We start from the raw sequence: 27,789 nt of genomic DNA, 5'->3' as shown, positions 1-27,789 counted from the left end.
CATGACATACATTTTCTGCTAGGAATCCAGTGGTGGAAATCCACCATCCCCAGTTAGCCCAACTACCAGTGCATTTCCTGAGAAATTCATTACCGTGTTGTCATAAAGCTGAAGCATGGGATCTCCTTTCTGTGCTAAACTTTCTGCAACTGCTTTTCCTTTCATAAATTGTGACATCTGAGTAATCAACATGGCCACTTGTTCTTTCAGATCTGTAATTTCTTGGCTTTGCTTCTGGATCAGTTGCTTCTGTTGTTCATCCTCCATCGTCTTAGCAATTTGCAACTGTAATCTGGTGCGATAAGGATGACGGTGATATGAATGAACTGATGCTTTTTCTTTTTTACGTGCCACCTTCAAGATGAAAGAAACCTTTATTAGTTAATCAGTTTTGTTATCTATGCATATGCATGATTGTGAGTTTATGTGCTTCCTATATTTCTTTGTAATTGGACAAGATGATTAAAACAAGGTTGTCTTCTTTTATTCATTTCACTCATTCAAAGCGTACATGAGAAACATCAGATTCAGTCCACTTGAACAACCGGGATTTCAACTATAAAACCACTTCCTGCTTGTATTGCATTCAACCTCTTCTGCAGCTCTTGTAAGTCACTTTTCAAAGTCTTCAAAAATGCCCATATATTCGTCGACTCTGGCATTTCCAAAACAGGGCTGGAACTCAAATTTTGCAGACGTCGTTCATAAAACTCAGCCCAATCTGACAGGGTCATCAAGTGACTCATCATCAACCTTACTTTGAATTTGGTACTTGTCAGCTCTTGTTGGACCTCCTCCAGCATTGAATGAAAATAATCATTCTGTTCCTTTAAAGTTGTGATCCCCTCCACCTGTTGCTGGTTCACTTCAAACATCTCATTCATCTGGTCTATCAATCTATCCTTCTCAGCTTCTATTCTTCTTTGCTCTTCTCTATCTGCATGCATTTGCAATTGTAGTTGATAAGCGTCCTCCTTCCAAGATGCAAGCTCTTCATTTAGCCTCTGAATCTGCTCCTGCATTTCCTGGAGTTCTGCTTGTGTCCTGCTATGCTTTGCTGAATCCTTCTCTTTTCTTTTCTTCATTTTCTTCTGCAGCTTCAAGTACTTTTCTTTCAGCATATCAAACTGTCCTTTTTCCACTTCTCAGGCTTCCCTCTCCCTCTGGACCTTCTTCTTCAACTTTTATCATTTGTTCTTATATCTGTTATAGTTTTCTTTCCATGAATTCTGCGTTGTTTCTACCTCTTCGTCACTTAAGGTGTCCACTACTTCATTAAGCTCATTTGATGGTATTTCCAGACCTGAATTTGCATTTCCACCAGGTATCGTCTCTTTCATTTTCATGCTAATAAAGCTACGACACTGGGTGATAGTCTTCTTCCTTCCTCAGAGCCATTGCACATATCGGTCTTTCCCTTCCGAGTCTACAGTAAGCCTTCCGCGCTCCATTATGTGGGTCCTTTTCCATGCTTTTACCACTTGGTAAGACAGACATTTCCCCTTCTCATCTCCATGTGCGAATTCAAACTCCCACAAAGCCATGTCTAACTGGCGTGCATAAATTGCCCGCCTCTTGATGCAAGAACATTACTGGTGCTTGACTGGTGCCTCCCCAAGGTCCCACCAATGGCACCAAGTTGTAATTACCACATCTGTAAAGCAAACCTTTGGGCTTGTACCATGTTGCTCGATCAAATGTCTCCTTCGGCTCTAACTCCTCTAGGAATTGTCTCCACACGTCAATAGCTGGTACATTAGATTGCATCTCCGCCATCTTGAAATTCTGAATGGGATCTTTAAGCATCTGGGTATGATCTTCAAATACAATCATCGGAGCTCCAATTCTTTTTGGGTACCTCAAGTGACTTACCAACCAGAGTCCTAATAATTGCGAACACCCTCGAAAACTGCCTTCTCCTTGAATGCGACAATGATTAAGGGATCGGATTGTCTCGCATAACATTGCAGGTATTGGATTGGTGTCGTACTTGACAAGGTGAACTAATTTAATCACATTCTTTTCTACATATCCTCCCGCACAAGGAAATAACACTGCTCCATACACCACAAGAGCAAAAGCCATTTGCCCTTCTAGAGTTGCAAATCTCCCCTGAGCGAAACCCATAAGTCTGTCAATTGGAAACACCCAAATGTTACCTTTATCCTTTCCAAGAGTCCTGGTATGCTCTATCTGTAAAAGACGGTGAACAATCTTCCTTCCATCAGTAACTTCCCCCGGATTATAAACTTTGTTCACATGTGGATCATATCCCAACAACTGACCATATTCTTCTAATAATGGAGACAAATCTGTTGTATTGAAAGTAAAGCAGCGATATGCAGGGTCCCAGTAATGCATAGCAGCCTGAAGAAGAGTTACAGGTGTTTTGACAGTTAATAAATGCCCAATACGTCCATAAATTTTCTCAAAATTCTTGCGTACTTCATTACTTTGTGCCTCCAAAAACTACGCTAACCCTGGTGGTGCCTGTTCTTGAAACTGTGTCTTCTGAACAATTCCCAATGGTAAATCATCTTTTAAACTATCTCCGAGTTTTGTCTGTAATTTCTCCAACACATCTCTAGTTTCCCACGGGCTGTCTCGTCTTATGTCACTGGTTCCTATCACTGCTTCCGCAAACATCCTCTTGTCCAATTGCAAAGACTATGCCTAGTGAATGCATGGGGGCATGAAAAGGATGAATATAAGATGTGTATGAACACGTATGAGTGATTAACAATCATGCAAGTATATATGGACATGTATGGGTAATTAACAAGTGTACAAGTATCATAACCTAGGCTAACATATTCATGGCAAGTGTATAAAACATGTACATGTGTGGTTTGATGAATATATACATACAGGTATGCATGAAGTACATATAAACATGTAAATGAGGAATAAAGGTATAGGGTATTTAAATGTACAGGAAATAAATAGAGTTAAGGATAGGAGAATCCCCGATTGTTCCTAAACAAAATCAGGTTCCTACAAATTTCTGAAGGTCTCGAACCAGATCTAGGGTTATGTAATGTGCATATGGGTGGCATATCTAACTATAACGCGGCTACGCGAGAGGCCACGGGATCAGGTTAGTTCACACCCCATATCTGGAAGTGGAACCCATCCCCCAATATCTTGAAGGGACGTCAATCCAGGAGGATGTTTTTCCTTGCTTACGTGAGGACAAAATCCATCAAAAGCAAAGATCAACCCTTACTAATCACTAGTAGGACCCGGTTTTTATGGGCCATTTGTGTGCATGTGAATAGTGATGTGTGTGTGGGGGATCATACCATATCCTTAACAACATTCAAATATTCATATTTTATGAAAACCAAAAATCCTACAATCACGAACAAATACATTAGATTACACAAAATTATACAACAAAATAAATAAATGAGCCAAAATAGGAAACATCAAAACAAAAAAGGCCCGGCCCCTTTGGTACAAGAACCAAGTCCCCAGTGAAGTCGCCAGCTGAAGCAACTAGCATGAAAAACAATGAAGTCGCCACCAATTGATTTTTAGGATGCAATTGGACATCCGTTTTGGTCTACGAGAAAAATGGGCAAGGGGGTCTATTGAGCATGGGGACAGTGTTAGGCACCCCACAACTCCCGAAATCGGTTACCTTTGAATGTTTTCCTATTTGGCTCTAATTTGTATTTGAAAATCCCATTTTGAAGAGTCTTATTGAAATGTGATGAAAAATCCACATGGAGTGGTTTGGATAACAAGGTGCACGGGATCATTGGGGCCATTCCCGGCTTGGCCAAGGATTGGATAAAATCCACTTGGAGTGGGTTTGGTAATTTTGAAAAAAAAGGTGTGCACGGGATCATTGGGGCTATTCCCGGCTTGGCCAAAGACTAGATAAAATACCACTTGGAGTGGGTTTGAATATTTTAAAAAAGGGTGTGCACGGGATCATTGGGGTCATTCCCGGCTTGGCCAAAGACTGGATAAAATACCACTTGGAGTGGGTTTGGGTATTTGGAAAAATGGTGTGCATGGGATCATTAAGGCCATTCCCGGCTTGGCCAAAGATTGGATAAAATACCACTTGGAGTGGGTTTGGATATTTGAAAAAAGGGACTTTTGAGGACTTGGTTGATGTACCAAAAGGGCCCACAATCAAGGAATAAGGTTCAATTCAAACCTTACTCCCAATTATGTTCTTCATGAGAAAAGAAAGAATCCATTTAAGGCTCATTGAATGAGCCAAATATCTTTAAACCCACCTTTGAGGCCTTAAATAAATTCCCCTAATCCCTAAAAACATATTTGTTTTCCGGGTCCACGAAATCCAAATGTTTTAGATGAATGCCAATGGAACCCCAATATCTTGAAGGCTCCTTGGTATTTAAACAAAACATATGGGTTCCGTAATTTAATCTTGATGTGTTATTAAAGTGAGACGGCTTGGATTAATTCTAATGACTAACGCGTTGCATTTATTTTCATGACATTCAAACAATCTTAACATACATCTAAGGCATGGCATAGTGTGAGAGATCAAAGTCCTAAGCATGCATTCTAATGCAATCATCATTCACAAAATCAATCCCTAATTTCTATATGCTTCTAGCATTCTAGGATATTCATGTATGCATTTTTACTATTTTTGCTACACTATTACAAAGTTTACATTGTACAATTATACACAAATAATAAAATTATACAAATGTACAAAAATCCAATATTGCCCTTGGGACCCATTGCTCCAATCCGGCCCAAATCCTCTAAGTATACCCTTCGGCCCAAGTAGTCCCAAGCCCGGTCCAAACCCAACAAATCAAACATAAGAATGGTCAAATGGGTATTCAAATATAATATCAAACCAAATCCATATTTAAAGATTCATGTACACATATAAACATATATGATAATATACACATATACATCTACAAACCACATATACATACATATACACATATATAAACACATAAAATGTACACACATAACCCACGGTCTACATACATACCCATACCCACAGTGTATATATACATACAAGCAAATCCATACATACACAACATATATATATATACACACACACAACATATATACACATACAAACATACATAAACTCATAGACACGCCATATCTAGATATATACTATATACTCCATGTAACATACCATATATATATACACATCACATATGTATATATATATACACATCATATATAAACAGATATAAACACATATAACATATATATGCATACAGAAACCAATATATGCCTACATAAAATGCAAGGGCACGAATATAGCGAACAAATCCAATATACAAAATATACAGAAACCACATTCATGCATACAGGAGGAAGAGTCTCAAATATGGACAAAATCTCAATCATTCATCAACATAGAACAAACATGACAAACATGAAATGGAAACAGAGGCCATGAACCCGAAGAAACTCAGAAAATGAATCTGTAATAGAAACAGCAACAGAACCAAGGAAATGGAATCCAAAGAACCAGAGTGTATATGAGATATTACCTTCTTAAAGCAATAGAAAGTCCTCCTTTTCTTAGAATCAAAGTTCTCCTTGAGTGACGAAAAGCTCTCTCCGCAACTCTCCCCTGATTTTGGCTTTTTCTCCTCACGGTTTGCTCCTTTGTTTCCTTCTGTTCTCCCCCTTTTCCTCTCACCAAGACCTCTCTTTTTCTTCTTTTTCTTTCCTCTTTGCTCTGTCTCTCCTCCTTTTACACACTTCCCCCTCACCTTTCTCTCACTCTTGTGCTTTCCGTCACGCCACCTCTGTCCTTTCTTTTCTCCACCTGCTTTTCATCTCTTTTTCTCCTGCCAAAATCCCTCTCACACGCCACCATCTCTGTCTCACATCTCCCCTTTTAATAATAAAACCCAAAACCCTTGTTTTCTTTACACACTGCACCTATTTCACATTTTCTTTTTTATTTCCTTTTTCTTTAATTCCAAATCTCCACTTTTTATTATTTATTTTCTATATTTTCAAATATATTTTTGTAAGGTTTTGATTTTATATGGTTTGGACTTGGGTGGGTAATCAGGCCAAGATTTGGGCTTACTTGGGATTGGACCCACGGGCTTTTAAACAAAGAAAAGAGTTTGGACTTCATTTGTCTTCCTTTAATTTTTATTTTTCTTTTATTATTATTTTTGGCCGGACGAAAAGCGGTTACTACACCCAATCTAGCAAATTGCACTATAACCCTCATATATTGCCACACCATCCGGTATCTTTTCCCAAATCTTTAAATCCCAAGTTTGAATGTTCAACTTATTTATCTGACTCATCAAATTTGCATCCGATCCGTGCCGGCCTCCACGAAACCCCAAAAAAAAGACGAGGTATTACATGGATCTCTCAGGTACTTTCTTGGTATTGAGATTGCTTGCTCTAAGAGTGACATTCTACTATCCCAGCATAATTATCTCTCCGGCATCTTAGTCGTGCAACTCTCTTAGATGATACTCGCAGTGTAGACCTTCTTTTGAGCTTAATGTGAAGCTCCGTTTGAATGATGGTCAGCCTCTTCCTGATCCGACACGCTACAGGCAGATTGTTTGGTCAGCTAGTATACCTATCATCACTCATCCGGATATTGCTCATGTTGTTAGTATTGTGAGTCAATTTATATCTGCTCCGAGCTCAGTTCATTATAGTGCTCTCCTCATGATTCTCAGATATCTTAGTTGGACTATGATTCGATCCCTATTCCTATCCTCATCTTTGTCTCTCACTCTTCAGTCCTACATAGATACTGATTGGGTAGGTAATCCTACTTCTCGCCAATCCATCACAAGCTATTGTATGTTTCTTGGTGACTCTCTCCTCTCTTGGCGCAACAACAAAAAGAATGTAGTCTCTCTTTCGAGCATTGAGGCAGAGTATCGAGCTATGACCACTACAGTTAAGGAGATTGTTCATCTCAAACGTCTCCTTAGTCATTCAGTCCAATCTCGATGCATTGTGACAACCAGAGTGCCATCCATATTGCCAGCAATCTGGTTTTTCACGAGAGGGAGAAACACATTGAGATAAACTGCCACTTTGTTAGAGAGCAGTCTCTCCTTGCCTTTCACTTATTCTGCTGAGCAGATTGCAGACTTCTTTACGAAGTCACATACGGTCTCTCGTCATCAGCTTCTCATTGGCAAACTCTCGGTGTTTGATCCACCTTGAGTTTGAGGGGATGTGTTAAGGATATTATGTGCATTATTTTAGAGGATATTTTAGTCTTCTCCTTGTATATGTATATACTCTTGTAACTCTTTGACTCCTTAATTCAATTCAATACAAGCCTTTCACATTAACACTCCTATCACAGATGACAATCTCCTTGCGGCCCTTAGCATACTAACCAAAAATTGTGACGGTTCTCGAAATTGATGAAAAATGGAAATTCTTGTCTTTAACATCCATTCATCAGCTTCTCCTTATAAATGACTAATTATTCTATTTCATTTTCATAGAAGTAGTTAATGATCAAATTATGGCATTATATCGAATTGCTTATCCATGCATTTGCAGAAGTTTTGTAAAAGAAAATTTTCCCCCCTAATTTTCTAGAAGCTTTTTAAGTTACTAAATTGCAAAAGCTTTTCCATGTAGGATGGAGACTTGTTGATTACAGGAATAGAACATCCCCCTTTTATTATATTTTGTTTTTGTGTCCATATGCGTGTGTATGTATGTTTTGAATGCTACCCCTGGTTATTTACTGCATATTTTGGTCAAAATGATTAATTATTGCAGGAAACGTTGCACACACATGCTGAATTTAGTAGTTTATGTGGTAGCTCATGTGCTGATCCGGAAGCTGCTTCTACTGGGCGTAATTCAAATGCAAATGCAAAAGGGCAAGAAAATGAAGAGAGGGAATCGATCACCAAAGGAAGTCTGATAAAGAATTGGCCTTTAATGTCATCTATCCTTGTTTATTGCATTTTCTCACTTCATGATACAGCCATACAGGTTACGATGAGGTACACTTCATTTATATTTTTTGAATTCTATAGTTTACGTCTTGCTGAGTTAAATTGTATTAGATTAGTGTGTTTTGAGTCCACGGAAGAGACCTACCATTCTTGTTTGTGCTTTCTGGTTAGAGAAATAGCATTCTTATTTGCCAAATCATAAATTTAGGCCACTTTCCTTCACAAGCTTATTTTTTCGATAAACAACCAGGTTGCAGAATTATCATATATCAGCTTAGAGGAAAGCAGTTGAGGTCAAGAAACTGATCCCTCTTTGTCGCGTTAATTAAGAACTAACCTACTGGGTATGTTGTAGAAAAAATTATGTTATGGTATGAGTTCCTATGGTAGGCTAATTCGATTATTTAGGATTCTGATATGAGGTTATAAATTCAACAACTGCTATATTGTTGCAAAGCAGAGGAGCTTTGGGAATCATGGTAGGTACTTAAATTAATGTAAGTGGGACATATTTACTTTGCATCAATATACTGCTACCTAAACATCAATATTTAGTATTTATTGGTATACAAGTTATTGTATTATAAGACTTGTATAATTTTTAGCTATGGTTCTTTCTTTTGGTCAAGCTACCAACTAACCTGCAAGTATGTCACTAGTGAATTTAGTGTTTTGCATAAATGTTACAAAATATGATCACAGTATATGCATCTATGAAGCAGAAGCATTATGATTTATTTATTTATGGTCAGGTTAAACTAAGCTTTCCAAAAATCTAACGGCCATTGTTTTCAAACTCATATTGCTGCAGATATTTTCATTATGGGCTGTCAGTCCTAGGAAGTTTGGGGGTTTGAGCTATTCAACTTCGGATGTTGGAGAAGTTCTTTCAATCTCAGGTAAAACATCAACACTTAGACTCTATATATATCTCTGAACACATCATGCAGGTTAATTTTGAAATTGCAAAGCGAAATCTACCGATATATATAATATTATAATAATGGCAATGTGTATGGTTTATTCAAAGTGTAATATACAAGTATTTCCTTTCTGATAATAATCCATGCATCAATTGCAATGTATGATGTACAGCCACTTGTATATTCTGAGTGATCTTGTCTGATTGGGAATGGTCGAAGTTTAAAAATTGATGAAAATGATTCTGACATATAATTTAATTTCCTTTTCCGTGGAAAGTTTCAGACAATTGAAAATGATATAATGGTATCCGCCCATTATATTAAAGGCATTGTGCAAATATTACTGATAGTTAAAGATACTATCATTCTTTTGTTTTTGATACTAATTCGCAAATCACTTTCAGCACACGCGGTGCAACCGCAAACCTACTACTCTGAGTAATCTTTTTCTAGAGGAATTTTTTTTTTCTTCACATCAGATGCTGTATAACTACTGACCAATTACTGAACTACTAGGCTTTGGCCTATTTGTCTTTCAACTTTTTTTATATCCTTTTGTGGCGAGGACTCTCGGCCCAATAATGGTGTCTCGCACTGCAGTGGTAAGAATCCTACTCCTGGCATTTACTGTACTCTGTCAATTTCATCTATTTATTCATGACATGGAATATATATTAGTTTTGAGTTTCCCAGTTAACTAAGAATATGCTATGCAGATTGCATCCATCCCGTTGCTGGCAAGTTACCCTTTCATGGCCATGTTATCAGGGTTCTCCCTAGCCCTTGTGGTTAATTCTGCATCTATGATTAAGCATGTTCTGTCAGTAAGTTCTTATTGCTTCTTCATGTCTCTTTTATATTGATTCTCATAATCTACCGAAGTTCATATTCACCCATCGTTAATGTCTTTTGCAGTCTTTAAAGTGAATATGAAACTATATGCTTCTCATCTCTCTGAGCTGTAACTTTATTACCAACCCTCAACATTTAATGAGTATCCAGATATTCGACTAAAATAAATGTCTATTTGATGGTGCATATTATATAACACGACATATGTCTATAATAACTATGCTGGTGTGTGCAGTTGCATGTATTGAACTATAGACGTTCATGGTCTGTAAAACATATGTATTTTTCTTTTTTGTAAGAGTAGTAGCTTAGGCTGTTTCTATTATATTTTTTCCTTGTTTACTTTAGTTTTCCATAAACAGGTTACCATTGTAACTGGCTTGTTCATTCTGCAAAACAATGCTGTGGTAAATTTCTTCCTCGTTCACTTACTCTGAATTCTTTCTTTGCGTTCGTTTCTCTCTCTCTTGGTGTGTAAGTGTCATTTTTAATCCAAAAAATTACTGAAGCCGATTTGGTAATAAACAAAACAACAGGAGCAACACCAAAGGGGAGCTGCCAATGGCTTTGTCATGACTGCAATGTCACTTTTCAAGGGAGCTGGTCCAGCAGGAGGCGGTACACTGTATGGACTCTCTTAATTTCAATTTTTTTTTCCTGTGAGTTTGCGGGGAAATAATTATAAGGACATCATTGTGGGTTTGAATCAAATAAGCAATAGGATTAGGATTAGGGTGCTCCTATAAAGTAAAATATCGCAGGATTATTGAAGGTGCATGTTAAGGCACATGAATGGACCTATAACTTACTGGCTTTAAGTTTTCGTCTTCAAATGGTACGCAAATGTGTATGGGAAGGTTCTCCACTGAATCATCTATAGCAAAAGGACATCAATTGAAGATGAAATACATTTTTATTTTGTACCCTCATAATTTATATATGTACATTGTAAGCTAGTTAGTGCTTTGAATTATGTTGAAGTTGACTCCCCAGAAGATAAATACCATTTATTAATGGCATCATTTAGTGATTAATGCTTTGTGCCCTTGCAGATTTGCGAGGGCACAAAATCGTCAAGATGCTGCCTTTCTCCCAGGTAGGACACTCGTACATGTTTGTGATTGTAGATTTATGTGGGTTAGAGTTGAAAGAAGAATTATCTTTCTGTGTCTGCACTTCATAAAGTTGCCAGTTATTGCTTGATTGGCTGAAGAAGATTGAACATTATGATCCTAACGTTAGGAAAAGCTTAAAGGCTTTATTTTATTTTCTTGATGAATGCCGTTAGAGGCAAAGCAGCAAAATGGCAACCTTGCCTTCAACGCTGCCTGCATTATTGTTGAAATTCCTATGATTAAATTAAACTGAATTCTGATTAGGTCTGTACTTATCTATTATGAAATTCAATTGAGCTGTTAGTGTAACTTTTCTATTTCTAAAATGAGAATATCTCGCAGTGACTGAGATTAAATCTTAAGTACTATGCCACTATATAATAATTTTTTTGAATCTCGGAATTCCATCTTCGAGTTTCGAGTCCCAAACGAACTGAGATGAGAGTGGGAGACTATGGCAGGGGAGAGCTAACCCCAGTTTCATGGTTCAAGGACTTTCATAAATCATAAATCTTAACATGAATCATAAATAAAAACACTTTTGTGGATACTAAATGGTTTCTTGTAGAATGCATTGCCAGAAAATCTTATAGGTTGTGGAACAAGAATCTAACCTCCATGGGCCTCAATGCAATATAGGGGCCCTGAGCTCCAATCCTTCAATAGAATATAAAAACTTCACTTCAATTCTTGATCACATGCAACAAGAAGGTCAGTAAGTCTGATGGCCATGGTGGTGACCAAGGACTCTCCGACGCTCAAATTAGAATCTTGTGGCAAGTGTGAGTATTTTTGTAAATGGAGGAAGAATCTCATACCTTGAGTTTCCTTCTACTATTTATAGTATGCCTATTCTTCGTAAATCAAAGGATTTATTATTCCCTTAATAACTAATTGCGAGATCTTTTCCATGATGTCAGGGTTTAGATTGGACCGTCCAATCCCTTGTTTTGGCCAATCCCTTGCCTTGGTCGTGAGGTCTAGGCCAATCCCCTAGCTTGGACATGAGGTCCAGATCGATCCCCTAGCTTGGACGTGGGATCATGTAATTGATCCCGCGTTATACCCTTTACTTGCATGACACATGCCACCACCCCATTGGTCCTTAGGTTGATTTTTTGATGTGAATTTTACTCCTCTACAATTGCCCCTAGGCTTGGTTCAGACTTCTTCTGGTCGAGCCTTAATTATGCTCGTCCAACTGGTCCTTCGCGTACCAGGCCGATCATGCTGTTGCAATGGGCAAATCCAACTGCATGCGCCCCTTTGTATTGAAGATAAACCCAAGTGTTCCTGGGAAGTCCTTAGGACTTTCTTTGACTTGGGCTGTTCGGCCAGCCAAACGTGGAGGATTGGAAGATAAACCCAAGTGTGATTGAGAAGTCCTTTGGACTTTTTTGGTGAAGATGGCCCTGCCGATTCTTCCACCAAACCTCTCGTGAAGGAACCTCTAAGGTTTTTGACGAATAAACCCAAGTGTTCTTGGGAAGTCCTTTGGACTTTTTTGGTGGAGATGGCTCGATCGATCCTTCCACCAAACTTCTCATGGAGGAATCTACGAGGTTTTTGACGAATAAATCCAAGTGTTCTTAGGAAGTCCCTTAGACTTTTTTGGTAGAGATGGACCGATCAATCTTTCCACCAAACCTCTCATGGAGGAACCTCTGAGGTTTTTTGGTGGAGATGGCCCGGCCGATCCTTCTACCAAACCTCTTGTGGAGGAATCTAAGGTTTTTAATGAATGAACCCAAGTGTTCTTGAGAAGTCCCTTTCGAATTTTTTGGTGGAGATGTCCCGACGGATCCTTCCACCAAACCTCATGTGCAGGAATCTCTAAGGTTTTTCAAGAAAAAGACAGTAGGGACTTGTTTTGGAAAGATGATCATCTTATTATTCATCCGAAATAACTGAAAAACAACCTTCCGTTTTGTCAAATGTGTTGGCATATTAGGATTAACATGCTCTTTCGACAGTACTTTATGATGTTGGGACCTGTTTGTCCTTTTTAATATCGCATATTTTCTCTTTGTAAGGGTATTTATGGAGCTGATGATAGGTTGTCTAGATTTCTCACACATCATGGAGTCATGTCCATCCTAGTACAACATTGTTGGTCGATCTAAGATTGATCCTTACTTTCCGATCTCATTGATAAGGCCGACCGATCCCTCAATTGGTCAGTCATGGGGTTATCCGCCATCTTGGCATACCTCCACACCTATCATGTAAGGTAGCAATAGTGTTTGGCTCATACAGGGTCAGAGACTCTATTAGCCTACTCTTTGCTTGGGAGGCTCAACCGTAACGAGGTCACTACCTTCTTCTCATCACAATCTTCCACCTTTGAATAGACCTCTAAGTACCTTGAGAGGTAGTCACTCACACCTTCTCCTCAGTTTGGTTTCACAGTGAAAAGGGTGCTCAGAGTCTTCGGCTCCCTACTTTCTGCTATGAACCTAGAAACAGTGTTTTCAAATGCGAAAACGTAAGGCGATGCATTTTTGCCTCTTCAAGGCGAGGCGTAAGTATTGATGCGTTGAGGCGTAAGTTTTTTGGGAAAAATATTTTTATATTAAAAATATGTAATATTAGTAGAAAAAAGATATCAATAAAAAAATTAGTATACCAAAAAATTAGTTCATCCCCAAGTCACTTCTTCTCTTCTCTCCCTCAAACCTTGCGCACTCACTGGTCACGGCACATCAAGAGGCCGATTCCACCAAAACTCAATTTCTCTATCAGATCTTGAAGAAACAAATCGATTTCACCCAGTTATTGTATTGGAGTCGAAACAATTTTGTTTTGCCCCAGTAACTCGATCTTGAAACGGGAATAGAGAAATTTGGGCTTCGTCGTGTTCGTTTCTCGAATCTTTTGACAACCTACACCATCGTCGGCACCAGCACATCACTTCTCTGATATTATTGAAGGAGGTAAGCACCATCGCATCTCTTCTCTGATGTTATCGAAGGAGGTGAAGAACTAAGTTCCAGATTATTCTTCTCGACGAAGTGAAGAACAGATCGTTGTAGTCTTGTAGATGGGAATCGAAAGGGGTTGACCTGCAATGGTTCGTCGAGAGGTGGCGTAAATCGTCGATCGGAGATCTGGAACATCTGTACTTTGTTCTCGATTTTGACATATGTAATCTATTCTAGATTTCGATTTTTTTTACTCACAAAAATAGTAAAACGGTGTAGTTTTCGTGCAAACCCTACGAAACATACGTCTCAAACGCATTACACCCTACACTTTTTTTACGCTTTTTGTACCAAATACGTACGCATACATGGAATCTCCTAATACATGTGCTTTGGTAAGTTTTTGTTGCATTTGGCCTCAAAACGCGCCTTAATACGCGTTTCAAAAATGCCTTTGAAAACGCTGCCTGGAAATGAACAGTTTTGGTCAATTGCCTCCATGATTCGATATAATTTGGGGGAAGCTGATGGAACCATCATGTGGGCACTTGCCTCAATAATGAAGGAAACCTTACACAAGATCAGTTCGTCCCTTTCCCAAAGGGTCATCCTGCTCTTGTAGCCTTCAATATGGGCGACGAGATCCGTTCGGTCATTGTACAACTCAAAAGTCGGGATGAACATTCTCTTTGGGATTTCACATATTCTAATCTCTTTGAAAAATGGGGAGGTCGTCAAGTTGTCAAGTGCCTTTATCGCCCTCTGATGCGCCCTTGAAATCAGGTCAATTCTGAGCGCATCGAACTCTTGGTCGGCCCTGACCTTTTCCCTTCGGGGTGCCGATCTCTCTTTGGTTCACTCTCAACATACTGTCACCGGTGCTCCTTCCTTTTGTTGTGCCTTGAAGGGGATTTCTCCTCCTTATCTCGACATTCATGCTCATGTCGTATGTAGTAGTGATGTTTCAGAGCTGGACTCATTCTCGTTCGTCGACTTCCCTCTTCATGAATGTGGTGCTCTCGCCCCCAGGACGAATTTCGTTTAAGGTGATTTCCTTTGAGGAGATTTCGGTGTAACCCCTCCTCAAAGGCCTCCAACTGTTTTTTCACCTATCAAATCTCTTCTGCCATCTCCTCCTCAATTACAAGTCTTTCTCTCTCTGAGGCATGTTTTGAGGTTGTCGTGGTGTTCCATGGAGCTTGGGGATTCTCATCATGTTGATTCTCCCAATTTTGCCTAGGGGAACTGGTGGATTGTCACCCCCTGACCCTCGAAGTGTGAGGAAAATGAGAAAGTGACACAACAACACCACACACAACAATAAATCAAGCTGAAAATCGGATAGTTTCTCCCCATAAATTGGAGAATGTCATCCTGCATGTAGATAGAAAATCCAAAAATAGCATAATATCTAAACATAACCCAAACATAATCCAACATCCAAAAAAATCTAATCCAAGACCCTCAGGGCCCACAGGCACCTCCATACTACCCAACACAAGAGTCCCAATAATCCGAAGCACCATCTTGGTCGTCCAATATAAATCCAGAGGAACAATCTCATAATATATAAATATATATCCAATCAAATAAAAGACACCCAAAGTCCAAAACATAAATCAATCATCCGCCCAGGCTACCATAATCACGCCCCTTTCTGCTGATATGGAGGACCTACATTAGAAGCAAACTAACCTGAAAGGATAAGAAAGGAGGATATAAGTCGAATGCCCAATAAGGATAAAAATATAGTATAAATAAAGGTTGAAGTTTCATGAAAGTAAATGCAGCAATATGTCAATGATAAAATATGCACCTGGACCATCCAACCGAGCCTCCAAACTCACCTCCAATGATTAACCAATAACAACTCATCATTTTCAAGCATTTACAAGCATCAGAATATCCGGAACACTGGTAAATACTAGAGAATGTCAAATATTAGGCACAAAAGTCCATATCACACGAAGCACCTCTTGGCCCAGTATCAGGCTCAAGAGTCCCGATCACACGGAACACTCTCTTGGCCGAAATACCATAGTAACCCCTAATCCACCAACACCTAATGTGAAACACCCGAGTCCATACCTGGTGATTCACCATGTCACTAATAATGTACCAAAATAAATGCAATGTCCACATACATCAACATTTCATGAAAGAGCATTTTCAAACATGTCAGTCAAGCTTGACATTTCCAAGGTTTGATGTACAATGAATAATCAATTATAGAGATAGCAAATAATAGGAATAAAATAGGGGTTCGACCCTCTTTGGAACAAATTAAACAAAGAGTAGCTCAAATGAACTTACTAAACCAAACAATAATATGATATCTAAGAAGAGGAAATTCAAGGTACTTTTACGGAATTTGAAGAATCCAACAAAAATGGAGGAAAATCTCTACCTCAAAGCGAATTGTAAACCCTTATCACAAAAGTAACATATACTCCGTGCAAATTCACTAACCTATTCAATGAAATAAACTCCATCAATATTTCAATATTTCAATGTTCACCAATCACTCAAGTCTTACATTCCATACTCTAAACTCCAACCCATTTCTTAGAAATCCACATTCTACCTTAAATTCAAAGGTTAAACAATTAAAATTCAATCATAATAGTATTTTCATCCTAACCCAATCTTAATTAGAACAAATTTGAGTCAAGAAATCTTACCTTGGAACTTCTTAGTTCTCACCAACTCAAGAATTCCAAGCCTCTTCTTGAATTGGTTCAAGAACCACACTTGAATCTAGTAATATAAGAAGAGTAGAAACTAATTTTGAGTTATTGAACAAAGAAAACTCTCATTGAATCTAAATCCCCAAAATCCATTAAAGTCACAAACCCTAGGTTCAAAAATTACCTTAATCCTTCTCTTTTTCTTGTAGAAAATTAAAATATGTGTGTGACTCCACCTAAGAATGACCCTTCCCGGCCGGAGCTTCGCCGAAATGTCGCCGGAATAGTGATTACCGATAAAGGTCTCTATTTGGAGAGAAGGGAGAGACACCTTTGTCTCTTTTTTAAAAAAAGTAAGAATCGGGTGCTACTGCACCCTTTTCTCTCTCTTTTTTTTATTTTATATTATCATTTTTCCTCTTATAACTTTTTGACCCCAAAATCATTTTCTATATTCGTATATGTCCATATGAAATTTCTTTTCGATGCATTGTATTCCTTTCATAAACGAAGTCCTATTTATTTTTTTATTCTTATTTTACTTTTTTTATTTATTATTCTATATTTTTCTTTCCTTTTCATTAGAATGGGTATGTGGATTATCTCCGACCACCTCTGTCGGGGGTGGATTTTGGTTTTGTTGCTTCAAAGCTTGCAATTTGGTCATTGTCAAGTTCCAAAAATTCCCTTTCTTCCACACTCGTGGAGTGAATTTCGATCAAAAAGTGTCTTTCATGGGATTGATTTCTCCTCCCATTATGATCGACAAATTGTGGAACAAACGTGGAGTGAATTTCGATCAAAAAGTGTCTTTCATGGGATTGATTTCTCCTCCCATTATGGTCGACAAATTGTGGAACAAGAATCTCATCTTGTTGGGTCTCAATGCAATATGGGGGCATTGAAGTACAATCCTTCTACAGAATATAAAAACTTCACTTCAATTCTTGATTACCTATAACAAGAAGATCAGTAAGTCTAATGACCACGGTGGTGATCGAGGATGCTCCGACGCTCAAGTTATAATTTGTAGCAAGTGTGAGTATTTTTGTGAATGGAGAAAGAATCTCATACCTTGAGTTTTCTTCTACCATTTATAGTATGCCTATTCTCCTTAGTTGTGAGGTACAGGCCGATCCCCTAACTTGGACGTGGGATCATGTAATTGATCCCACGTTCTACTCTATACTTGCATGACACATGTCGTCACCCCATTTGTCCTTAGGTATTTTCTGACTTGGATTTTTTACTCCTCTACATACGTGTATATGGCAAATGTATTTTTTCTTAGTTTTGGTCGAACCTCAGTTACATATCTGTAATGCACAATATAATTCACTGTGATTTTACGCCCACGAAACATGTGCATTATTATTTCTTTTTGTCGTTCTGGAGAATGAAGAAGAGGAAAATAACAGTAGTTACAAGAATAAAAAGTGTATGTGGACTTCATTTTGGATTGCCTTACTTAGTTTAGAAGCTTATTAATTATATGATGATGTCAAATGCCGGTGACCAGATGGTCTTCTTCATCCTGAATGTGGTTGAGGCAATTGGAGTCCTATTGACATTCAAGCCATTTTTAACTCAAAGGTGTGAATAGAGGAACATGAATGAATCAACTTTGTTTTTCTTGCGTACATGCATTTTATTTACTACGAGAGTGTGTGCTTGCAATACTTTATATGTAACAATTAGCTCTATATCTATCATGTTACAGACCTTTGTACTGTTGGATATAGTGAATGGAATTGTTGTTTTTTATTTTTTAAATTAAACTATTCATTTTTTGTTGGAGTCAGTTACAAGGAGGTCACTAAACTCCCACTATGCTAGGTCAGTAACAAATATATGGTGATTGACCAGGTGGGGAGTTTTGGTGGGAGAAAACCTTTTAATAGGCTGGGTTTTCAAGGGAACGAGACGGAAAATTTTTCGAGTCTATTGAAACTATACTTTGCTTCCTTCGTCTGTCTGTCTTCCTTTTGAGAGAGAGTGTCTCATTCTATTTTTTTGGTTCGCTATACACTTGCGATTGTGCTACCGTGGGTGTGGAATCGGGTGGGCTTTGGAGGCAATATTGTTTGAGCTGTGAGCACACCATACACAGGCAATAAATTGCAATTTCTTTAAGGTTAGAACTAACTGTACACCTCGCCTCGCCTCGATTCGGGTTTCGTAAGATTGGGCTCTTCCATTCATCTTATATATTAATGTGTGAACTTTGCTAATTATTCTGTTGTTTAAGAATACAGAAACCATGTTATATCTACTCACGGGAACAACATGTACATGATCTTGTATTTGAATGCTATTTCTAAATATAAAATTCTTCAATAACGTTAGTAACCAAATTGCAGAATGCTCACTTAAAACAGGAAGTAGAATTCAAGCATGATAATAAAATTACTTTCACTTCTCCCATTTGTTGGGTATTCAAATATAGCAACAATAGATTAGTCCTCTTCACAGTATGGTCATATTAGTTTGTGTTGCACGAGCTCTATATACAAAGTCTATATAAAACCTGTAGGATTTTTGTCATGAAGAAAAACACATCCCCTCATACATTGACTGCCTTATATAAGAAAATACATCGAGTGAGGTTACTTGAATCATTGAAGTCCCTTGTCTATGCAAGGAAGCTAAGTACTTCGATACAATCTCAACTGAGGACTCAAATTTCAAAAGTTATTTCTGCGAGAAAATTGTTATTTCAAAATAAACAGAGTTTCCTTCTAATGGAAATTTCAAAAACTTATGTTCACTGTCGTCGGCACAACATCCTGTTTGTACTACCAAAGAGGTTTAGCTCGGTTGGTTGAGTGACAAGATGTGTAACTCTACCAAAGGTTAGAGGTCACAAGTTCTCCTCCTACCAGGTACTCCCTCAACGGTGTATTCTCATAGGGCTACCACAAAAACGATGGGTAAGCCCAATCAAGTCCATTACCAGAGTGGGCTGTTGACCCGAGGTTTGGATTTGGCCCAGGTGTTACAAAGTAACACGCTGAGCTGGGGGTTCCGGGTTCCGATAGATTAAAAAAAATTCTTGTTCGTACCAAATATTATCTGTAATCATGTGGCGACATGTGGCAGCATGGGGCACACCCAGTAAATACATGATTATGTTCTTGAAAATCAAGATGTCTCAAAGAGCACTGTCCAAAAAGAGCTAAAATTCAAAGATTTATTGTAAATGTCGTTTTCTCCTATTTTAATATAAAAATAAATATATGAAAATATTAAAAACATATTTTTCCATATGCTCATGTGGTTGTCCAATGGAGAAGCCTTCCTCTTTCCTATTTGTAAAGTGTACATTCAATCTCTCTGTTTTGTCTCTCACGCAACCTCGCAAGACGAAGGCTCGAAGCTTGCCTTTTCTTCTGCCCTTATAACTTTCTCTCCTTTAAGTCCATCTATATTTATGACATCTCAGGCCAACCACCTCCTTCAAAAACAGCATAAAGGTAACAAATGATCGATTTGTTTTGTTTTGTCTTGTTTTAATTAAATAATGTGTCCTGGATGATTTCAATCGGGTTTTATGTGCAGATCTTTGTAAGAATTCGATTGATGGGTTCTCAGCTGGATTGGTCGAAGAGAGAACAAATAAGAGGACGAAGGGAGGGGAAAAAAGCGAAGAATTGAGTGAAAAATCTAAATAATAAAGGGTTTAAAATTAAAAAATTAATATTTAATCTATAGCAGATAGCTACAGTGATCTGCTAGCACTGCTTCCATTTTTGGTGACTGTACAAGAGCTACTGAGTGGAATTTTTTGAAATAGTTTGAGCTTTGTCCAGTAAAATAGGATAGAGTGTCTCTTTACAACTCTACAAGAGCTCATAGGGATGATCTAACCACACAGGTCGCGAAGTCACATGGCTAGAGCAATAAAAATTTTGTAAGTTTGTTTTCTTTTTTATTTTTTCGATTTTCTAATGGATGTTTCTTCTGGTTTAGGACAATTAAATACAAATTCAGACAATAAAACTATAAAAAAAAAAAGATTATTCGCATAGACACAACTATTAGAAAACATGGTGCCATTTTATTTCTCTTTAAGATATAAAATTATTTTTTGTAAAAAAAAATGCAGACACACGACACATTTGATGTCGAGGAGGAGGCAGTACCAAAGACCGAGTAGCCCTTATTGAGGAGCTAACAAAGGTAAACCCAGATCGAGGAGTGTTAGCAAGGCACCAAAAGAGACGCCAGAGGTGTAAGTAAACCTTTTTTCACCCGACCCAAACTCTTAATCCAACACAACCTATGAAAAACTGACCTAGCCCACTAACAACAAAATGGGTAAAGGTTGTCAACACCTAACTCTTTTTAAATACGGGTCGGATAAAGCTTTAGGTTATACTTAATCCTTTATACCCAACCCAACCCTTTTAATTGAAAAGATCATTTTAAATAAAATTATATCTAATGTTCTTGACTTTTATTCTCTATAACATTGATGTAAATCATTATTATGGTTATATTTCTAAGTTTGTAACTAATAGTGAACATAATATATATTAGAGCACCCACATCAGCTACTCTATACACACACTGAAGTATACATTTGGAGTTCCTTTTTTTTTTTGTCTTTTTGTGAAAAATTTCCCACATCAATAACTATAAACAAAGCTCCAAATGTTTGGTTTGCTATAGTGACACTCAACATCTTTGGTGTCATTGTGGCAAACTGGATGTGCTTTTTAAAATTTTTAATTTATGTGGGTCACAGTTTCAAATTATTATATTAATTTTCTTTATCTTTTTGAAACAAAAAACACACTCATGCAGCGTGTGTGTATATATATAGAGAGAGAGACATACACTCATGTAGTCAATTCGATGGAAAAAAAAATGTGAGAATAAAAAATGGAATTAGGTTTAGAAAAATATTGATCTCAAATGATTTATTGTTTTAATGTGGTTTTATATTATGATAGTGATAATGAATTGAGTTTAAGAAATCAACAAAATTTGATTGTATAAATGAATATTTAAATGATTTAGAGTGTATGCTGCGTGGTGGTACACTAGAGAAACTGTAAATCTGTGAAAAATGCACTTTTATTATAAATTTAGAGTTTCTACTATGCATACTCTTTTAATGAAATCAATATGATGATACCAATCATACCCTCCAGCCAAACATAGACACGTAGCAACTTGGATGGTGTTTAACCATATCTCAACATACTTGCCACAAATCTATCTCTGTCGAACCCAGGGTGTAGGTACACCTCATAGGCCAAACATCAAAAAATTACAAGTATCTCAGGTCCCCTATCTCTGAACTTTAGTATAACTATCTCGAATAACGCTTAAAGAGGCATTCATAATCGTTCCCCAAGAGGAATCATTCTCCAATTCGAAGGCCAATAGAGGTTGTTTCCTAGCTAAGCTAAAAGTTGCTCAAAATAAATATCACACTCTAGAACAAAGTATGACTCATTCAACTAATATAAAAGGCACCTCCAACAAGGTATAATCTACACACAAAATTTACAATACTCTTTTTCTTACTAGAAAGTTCCGACCTTCGAGTTCTCAATTTGTTGATCACTCATGTTCTAACTTAAGCATCAGAGCATCTTTTTCGAGTACACATCTCGTGGGACCTCTTAGCTTACGTTTACTCATCTTATAGAGAAGCAATCCTTAGAAACAATAGTATCCAAAGAGCCTAGTTTGACCCTCATAATATGTAAGAAAACTGATCTAGATTTGTATGTCATCATATTGGCACCATCGGAGGGAAGAACAAACTTCTCGAATTATTCATGGTTTAAACTAGGTCTACACGAGACACAACAGGAGTCGATGGTCTTTAAGGTGACGACCATGAGCAGTACAACAATCTTCCAGTGTTGATAGAGGCACCTGTTGTGGTGCAACAAAATCTACCAATCCCAAATCCGCCCATAGCCAACACACAGAATGCTTATGTCACTCAAGAATAATTTGCTATGCTATTTCACATATGCAAACCTCTTTCCAAAGGCTTGACGTGCTCCAGTTGCCACAGCTACAAGTAGCTGCTCCCAGCCTGGTTAATTGTCAACAAATATGTTCCATTAAATTCTTGCACTGGGGAAGAGCAAACAAATACTTATACCATAGACGGGAAGAGCAACACATCAAAGAAGTTGTAGATTGAAGGATGGTCCCAATAAAGAGGGGGTCCAACCTCAAACCCTGCCTAGGTGAAAACACTAACAGCATTGGCACCTGAAATACAAAACGTAAATATGCCTAAAAACTCTAAAGTGATTACTATAGAAAAATACAAAGGAAAAAGTTATCCCGTTGATCATCTCATCGGTTTCAAGACCATGATGGAATTTCAAGATGCATCTGAGAAAGCATGCTACAAGATGGTTCATGTCTCTCTCATGGGAATGGCTTAAAGATGGTTCCAAAGTCTTCCTTAGGATAACATCTCCAACTTTGGAGAACTATCACATGAATTTACCATGCACTTCGCTAATCCAAGGAAATAGACAAAGACAAACATCAGTTAGGTGAACATTATGCAAAAGAGAGATGAATTTGGGCATTCATTGCCTGATTCAATCAAAAGTGCTTGGTAGCATCTGACTTATAAATTTTGGTGGCAACCAAAACTCTTGTTTGGGCAGATCGACACTCGACACTAACCACTCCCTATACAAGAAGCCCCCTAAGATCTTAGAACTTGTTGAAAAATACATCATAGCCGACGACACCATAGGAGAAGTACATAACCTTCTTATTGAATAATTTGAATCCCCATCTAGAAAGAAAACTCCAATAATAGAGATAAAACATCAAATGATAAGAAGCATACCTCAAATGACTCTTCTCGGAAGTCTGACACTTCGTTGGTACAATATTTACACTCCCCTTAATACATTAGTAAGGAAAGCCCTTATGGAAATTCAGGAGTACGATCTTCTCAAATGGCCCCCAAAGATGAAGACAACGCCTGGAAGGAAAACCAATGACAAATACTAGAAATTATTGATGAGTGCCAGCACCTCAAAGATGAAACATAGAGTCTCATCCGACGAGGATATCGTAAAACTTTCACTAACACAAAAGATGAGAAGAGAAGAGGAGATACAGATGATGACTGAGAAGGTGAACGTCGTCCAAAAAAGAGGGGAGATGATCGGATGACTCATTCTGGTGGCAAAATAGAGGTAGAGCTGGAACCATCAACGTAATTATTAATAGATTGGCATCAAAATGAGTAAGTTCATCAAAACAAAGGGCTTATGCCAGGACAGTCCACCAAGTTGATGATAGAAGGAAAAATCAAGAAAAAAGAGGAGATAATCAGCTTATCCAAGAAAGACATCGACGCATCAACATTCCTCATGATGATGCGTGATTGGACCTCTATTTTGAGGTTCCATTATCCTTTAATTAGGATGTTCTAGCACTTAGCTAATGTATTTTATTGCATTCTAGCTTAGTTTTACACTAACAAATGCTTCCCCTTGGTTTTGTAGGAGTCAGACCTCGTTCGGGCAAGTTGGAGTACTTTTTGGGCACTTTTTACTGTGAGGTGTTGGGACACCTCCCAAGGTGTCTGGACACTTACTTGTCTGGACACCCACATTAAGTGTCTAGACACTTCCTTTGAAAAATGAAACAGAGCCTATAATGAAGACTTGATGAAGCCTAGTTGTTCGGACAACTTCTGAAGCCGTCTGGACACCTTGTCGCCAACCAGCAGCTGTAAAATAGATTTTTCAAGGGCTTTTCTGGTATTTCTTAATTGTAACCAACGGGGATTGATATTGTGAGGGTAATTAGGTATTTTTATTGTAAAAAGAGGAGAAAACCCTAAGATTTGGGGTTCTACCTCATTGATTCACTCTTGAACATTGGGAGCCTCCATAGTTTTTCTCTCCCTTTCTCTCTCTAGGGTTTTGTTTGGTTCTTGTGATTTTGTTTGTAAACATTGATTTTCATCTATAAAATTGATGTTTATATCCATTATGATGAGTGGCTAAGTTTCTTTTCTAGTTTCTAGTCCCGAACGGTGGGTGCAAGGTTTCGATTACTCAAGGTATGCTCAAAGAATCATAGCTTCGATTTCTCTCTTTTAATTTCATGATAGTTGTTTGATTGGATATATAAGAATGACATATTTGATTGCATTCTTGGATTGTCTAGTCTAGGGATTGCATCTAATGTGTTCGATTAAGAATTGTTAAATCCATTGCATGATTTCCTTAATTAATCTAGTTTTCCATTGCATAGCTATTAATTATGTATATTGATGATGGGGTTTTGGGTTAATTTAGGAATGTGCATGGGAGAATTATGATTAATTGATCTTTGAGTGTGAAACTAGGGTGTTAGCCAAGCCAAGCCCCAAAGGGGAACATTAATCCATAATATTAGGTGCTTATCCCTTTGCGTTCATCGTAGATTAAGAGACCCGATGGCCTATATGTATGAATTAAAGTCTTATATGCCAATTTTTTTTGCATATGCATGATTGATAGTATCACACAATGCATTGTGTATGATTGTGTATGTTTGCAATGATACCTTGAGTATGAGAACTGAGTAGCCACTGGGACGAATTAGAGACCAAGTTTTTTTTAATTAATTGTTTTAAATCTAATTCTCACTTTCTTTGGTTACAAAAATCGCTTATGCTACGAGTCATTCGACCATTTTTTATTATTTGTCTTTATTTTGATATTCATTGCTTTTAGTAGTATTAGCTAGTCAATTGCCTATCATTCACCTTCAAATTTGCATTGCTTCCTTGTGGATCGATACCGGACTCACCAGTCTATTACTTCCTGATACTCTACACTTGGGGTAAGTACACACACACACTTTGGTGTCGGTCAAAGACGGAGCTGGGTGGCTTGTAGATGCTAGCTTTATGCTATTAAATGCCATCAAATAAGGAAGGAGCACGGTCACGCTTCAAGGGTAGCTTCGTTCCTCCCTTTTACTTGCTTTCTAGTGTAGTTGCTAAAAAGAGAAAAAAAAATTGTGAGGAGAACTTGGCGGATGGGGCTAACTTAGATTCCTCATCTTTTGTGGTACGTGCTATTTTTGCTTGCCATCATGTCTCAACCTAGAGATAATGCTAGTGGACGTGGGTCTAATATAGTGGGAGAGGTGGTGATATAAATGCGAGTGATGTGGGGAGTGTGCGTGGGGTGATATGAATCTTGATGCATTGCATCGTCTTCTGCAACATGTGAACATTGATGAATTAATGAATCCAGTGCAAGGGCAAGATGCCCAAATTGGCAATGCCCAAATTGGCAATGCCCAAAATGCGCCAAATGCCCAAAATTTGTCAAATGTTCAAGTTGAGCATGCTTTGCAAAATGCACCTCAGCCACTTCAACAAGACAATGTGGCGCAATTTGCCCCACAAAATGTCTACCAACCTCCCAATATGCCTCTGCATACCATATGCCTCCCCTATACAATTATGTGCATCCCATATATTATCCAATGCCACAAGTGCCACAATATAGCACCTTGGGCAAAACTTTCATGCATCTCCTGCTATGAAGTGCATTCATACCCAAGCCCAAAAGTATCGCACTTTGAGGGAGCTTACGCATCCCGCAAGGCAAACTGAACATTCTTGCATCATCATGCCACCAAACCAACAAAATGTGAGCCTTAAACCATCCATGTTCCAAATGATTCCCAAATTCCATGGAATGGAATTGGAACGACCATATTCACATGTGCGTGATTTTGAATCGGTGTGTACTACTTTTGGCGATGTCCATTCTCTTTGAAGGATCATGCAAAACAATGGTTTGAGAACTTGCGCCCCCAATCCATTATGACTTGGGCGACAATACAAAAAGAATTTCTCAACAAATATTTTTCTTCCCATCGTACCATATCTTACCAAACACAAATCATGAATTTTCATTGCAAAGAACATGAAACCTTCTTCCAAGCTTGGGAGAGGTTTAAAGATTTGTTGTTTATGTGCCCTCACCATGGATTTCAAAAATTCCAAATTGTGAATTTTTTCATAAATTTTTGACTCCATCTTTGAACTATGACTCAAGGTGATTTTCTAAATAGGGATATCAATGAGGCATTCACTTTCTTTGATGGGTTGGCTGAGGAATCCTGATCTTAGGAAGCTCCTCCACTAACCCGACATGATGTTGTGCCGAGCTCTAGTGACAAGTTTATCCTGACTGAAAATGATGATATGCATGCTAAACTTGCTTTGTTGTCCAAGAAGTTAGAGTCTCTAGAGTCACAAAAAGCCCCTATAAATGTGGTTGGTGTTGATGAACAAGTTGCTTGTACTTTGTGTGAAAGTAGGGATCATAGGACGGATGAGTGTAATGCTTTATCGGCTTGTAAGGAAGTCCTATTTAGGCAAGGTTACAATGGGAACAATTCTCAAAACTTTAGGAAGCCCCTACTCTACCAATAACCAAGGCAACAATTCTTATAATGAGAATTACCCATGGAGGAATCATCCAAATTTTGGGTTGAGGAATGATGGGAATGATCAATCTCAATCACTCCCCAATCCACCCCAACAACAATTGCCTCCTCCAAGTGTTGCACAACCAGCCCAACAACCATATATTCTACCCCCTAAGAGGTCCCTTGAGGACACTCTTAACATTTTCATGCAAGCTCAAATAAGGCAGAATCAAAAGGCCATCAAATTTCAAGAACAAACCAATAGGGCCATTGAGGATATTAGGAGTCAAATGACTAAGGTCACAGAAGCTCTCACCACCTATGAAAAGGGAAAATTTCCGGCTCAACCTTACCCTAATCCTTCCAAGCAAACCAATTTGATAAATTCATCTAGTGGGAGTGGGGAGGTTAGTGGACATGGGCAAGTGTAATCTATCATTATTTTAAGAAATGGAAAAGTTATGGATATGCCTATACCCTTTGCGAATAATGATGAAGATGATATGGTGCAAGACTTTGGTGATGGTGTGAAAGAGAAAGATGAAGACAAAAGTGAAAATGAGAAAATTTTGCTTGGTGAAAATAGAGGTAAGAAGCAAAGAGTCCAAGTAGAAGAAAGTGAGAGACAACCAAACGACGATAAGGTAGAGCCTAGCAAGTAGAGTGAGTACATCCCCAAGCTACCCTTTCCCCAGAGGCTAAGAAAGAGCACCAATGAGGCATTGCATAAGGAGGTGTTTGAGCTATTTAGACAAGTTAAGATCAATATACCTCTCCTAGATGCCATTAAGCAAATACCCTCTTATACCAAGTTTCTTAAGGATTTGTATACGGTGAAGAGGAAATTAAATGTTAAGGACAAAATTTTCCTAGCGGAGCAAACGAGCTCCATTATTCAAACCAACACTCTT

The 27,789-nt window shown here is 38.1% G+C and overlaps 1 long non-coding RNA gene and 2 pseudogenes across 1 annotated transcript; 1 reads left to right on the top strand and 2 right to left on the bottom strand.

Moving 5' to 3' along the window:
* LOC119987880 overlaps positions 1-18,424 on the top strand; it is a 76,749-nt pseudogene extending 58,325 nt beyond the window's left edge.
* On the bottom strand, positions 15,134-16,793 carry LOC119989027. Its single transcript, XR_005465715.1, has 3 exons — positions 16,620-16,793; positions 16,430-16,505; positions 15,134-15,443 (listed from the first exon to the last, which is right to left on the bottom strand). It is a non-coding gene; the product is annotated as an uncharacterized LOC119989027 (long non-coding RNA).
* Positions 18,425-26,337: 7,913 nt separating the features above from the next.
* Positions 26,338-26,437, bottom strand: LOC119990251 (annotated as a pseudogene).
* Between the last annotated feature and the right edge of the window lie 1,352 nt (positions 26,438-27,789).

Source organism: Tripterygium wilfordii, chromosome 21 (genome assembly GCF_013401445.1).
Source record: "Tripterygium wilfordii isolate XIE 37 chromosome 21, ASM1340144v1, whole genome shotgun sequence".
In the NCBI taxonomy this organism is placed as follows: Eukaryota; Viridiplantae; Streptophyta; class Magnoliopsida; order Celastrales; family Celastraceae; genus Tripterygium; species Tripterygium wilfordii.
This window is presented reverse-complemented; position numbering and strand designations above follow the sequence as displayed.